Raw genomic sequence first — 2,769 nt, forward strand, 5'->3', positions numbered from 1 at the left:
AAAGGAAAATGCATAAAGGTAACAAAGTACAGGTAAATAAAAATGCAAATACCATAACCTGGGATAAGATACATCTGGCAAAATATCGGAAAAGAAGAGCCATTATGGAAGGGAAAAAGTGTGGTTTGTCTCCAATTCCAAGGTGTATATGTGAATATTGTGGTCTAAATCCAGAAACAAAGTGTATACAATGGTGTAGAGACAGTACCTTTATACAAGCTGACACTTCCTCCCTGGACACCTATCATGAGTTGATAGGAAAACAATAAGGTTAACTAATTGTTGGGAATGTAGTCACCTACCATACCATTCAGGGAATGTTGGGTTAATGGCTATCCCATTGCACTCAAATCAAACAAACATTTCGCTATGTGGAACTCACACACTTGAACCTTATAAGGTTAATGGCTCCATGGGTTTAAAATTAACAAAGTATCAAAGGCATGACCAGGGCAACATCACATGTATTAATAAGACGGTATGGGAAGAGGGAGCTGAAGGGACCTATTTGGGAACCAGTGTGTGTAACACAATCTTACAAGAAGGACCTTTTAAAACTAAATGTGATTGGGGAAAGGCTCTTTTGGAAGTGATTAAATACACAAAGCCTAATAATGAAGAATGTGTGAATGAATTGGTGAAATGTGTAATGGCAGAAGGAGTGTTGGGGTACAATAATACATGTAATCATCGTACCGTGGAGTGTGCTCAGGAAAAAGAAAGAAGGTATGAATGGAAAGCGTACTCATTGTAATGTTCCGTATGATGCTTTTTCAAACATATTGTCTAATAGACCATGGACGCTACCACAAGGGTTATATTACGTGTGTGGACAAAGGGCTTATAAATGGTTACCGGTAAACTCCTTTGGAATATGTTTTATAGGAACATTATTACCTGATGCAGTGGTAATAAAACATGAGGACCTGAAAGAAACATATATGCAACAATCGCTCCCGGGAAAAGTAAAAATGGTAAATAGAGAAATACAAGCAGTACATGAGAAGTATAGGCACCTTTTTACACTGTCGCAGGGTTACAAAGTTGGTTTAGGATTTGGTAACATAATAACATTTGGTACATGGGGAATAACTGCAAATCAAAGAATGATACAGGAACTGGGAGATTTAATAAATAATATCACAGACATATATGACAGTACTTTTAGATTCGTGGGAAGAGAGCTTCAAGCAATAAAAACGGAATTAATGCAACACAGAATGGTGTTGGATTATTTTACAGCTGCAACTTCAGGATATTGTGTGACATTACAGACGGTGTACGGGTTGCAGTGTTGCACCTACATTACAAATTCTTCTAATGCGGAAGAAATAATAAAAGAAAGGTTAAATTAAATGACCCAGGTTAAAAATTAATTTGCTGAATGAAATAAACGTGAAGGTGTGGTTCCCAACAGTTGTTTCACCTGGTTGAATCCCAGCACATTGTGTGCATGGGTTGGAAATTGGTTAAACAACATGATGCACACACTGGGAAGTTTAATAATTTTTGTCATGATAATGTTGTTGATTTTCTAAATATTAGTGAAATGTTTCAAGAAGATTTTCCAATGTGTTAAGAAGAGATCAGACGATGCAATTTATGAGAAATATGAACTCTCTTGACGAAGTTCATTAGGATGGAACTGAGGGCCTGATTCTGACCCGCTCGCAAGCACTGAGCGCTCGCAAGCGGGTCGATGGTGCCCTAGTGCGCATGCGCACGACAGAGGGAGCTCCGTCGTGCGCATGCGCGAGACCCGAGTAGCGACGGCCAAGCAGTCGCTATGGGTCTTGCACCAAAGGGGGCGTGCTGTCGATGTTGAGTGACAGAACGCCCCCTTTGGTGGGCGTGCCGGGGGCGTTGCTGCCCAGACGGAGGCGTTCCCATGGGAACGCCTACCGTCTGGGGCCGACCTCACTGACATCACTAGTGATGTCAGTGGGAGTGCTTTTGGCTCTGATAGAGCCAAAAGCACTCCTGGGCTTGCAGCAGCGAGACCCTACCGCAGGGTCTCGTTGCAAGCCCGATGGTCGCGACGGTCTTAACAATCGCGACCATCTTTTTGGCCGCTCCAATAAGAGGTAGGAGGGCCCTGATTCAGAGCGGGCGCTCTTATCAGAGCGTCCGGCTCTGAATCAGGCCCTGATAACACAGGAATATGTGGTCATACATATTCCTTCAGGAAATCAGGAATATATGCATATGTTATATGTTTATGTTCATCTATCTTTCCCTATATTGCAATGTAGAATATATAAAAAAATGTTTGAGATAAAAGTCAGTATTAGTATAGTTGTGTGAGGTGCAGCTGGGTCGCATTTGTCGAATGGGCTCAGCCCTGGAGAGGATTGAGGCCTACCCTCCCCTCTCCAAAGTAAATAAATGAGTCTCTGTTGCACCAGGTATTTTATTTAATGTTTTATCCAAAGGTATATTATATAATGTATTAAAAAGTATATACAGATTAGTGTTTATTTCTAAGCAGCTGTGATTAACTGCGGAGATTTGGATAAGTTAGAACTGATGAGGCCGCCATGTTTTTTTATGGTTCAAGCAATAGAAATGCTTGTACTGTAGGTGTATATCTATGTCAGTTTCAGCGTGTGCAGAATAGCAGACAAATCTCAGACTTTATAAATAAGAGAGCTTATCAAGATGACCTTGGCCCGCAAGAAGCAAGAATTAGTAGCTACAGTTGAACAGAACAGGAAGATAATATATTATATTATGGTTGGGACATTTTAACCAATTAAAACTTTAGCACGA

The 2,769-nt window shown here is 40.8% G+C and overlaps 1 pseudogene; it reads left to right on the forward strand.

The window, feature by feature from the left end:
- Positions 1 to 328: 328 nt before the first annotated feature.
- On the forward strand, positions 329 to 1,625 carry LOC148507941 (syncytin-2-like; annotated as a pseudogene).
- The last annotated feature ends 1,144 nt before the right edge of the window (positions 1,626 to 2,769 follow it).

This window comes from Taudactylus pleione, unplaced genomic scaffold, assembly GCF_031769625.1.
Source record: "Taudactylus pleione unplaced genomic scaffold, aTauple2 ptg000378l, whole genome shotgun sequence".
Classification (NCBI taxonomy): Eukaryota; Metazoa; Chordata; class Amphibia; order Anura; family Myobatrachidae; genus Taudactylus; species Taudactylus pleione.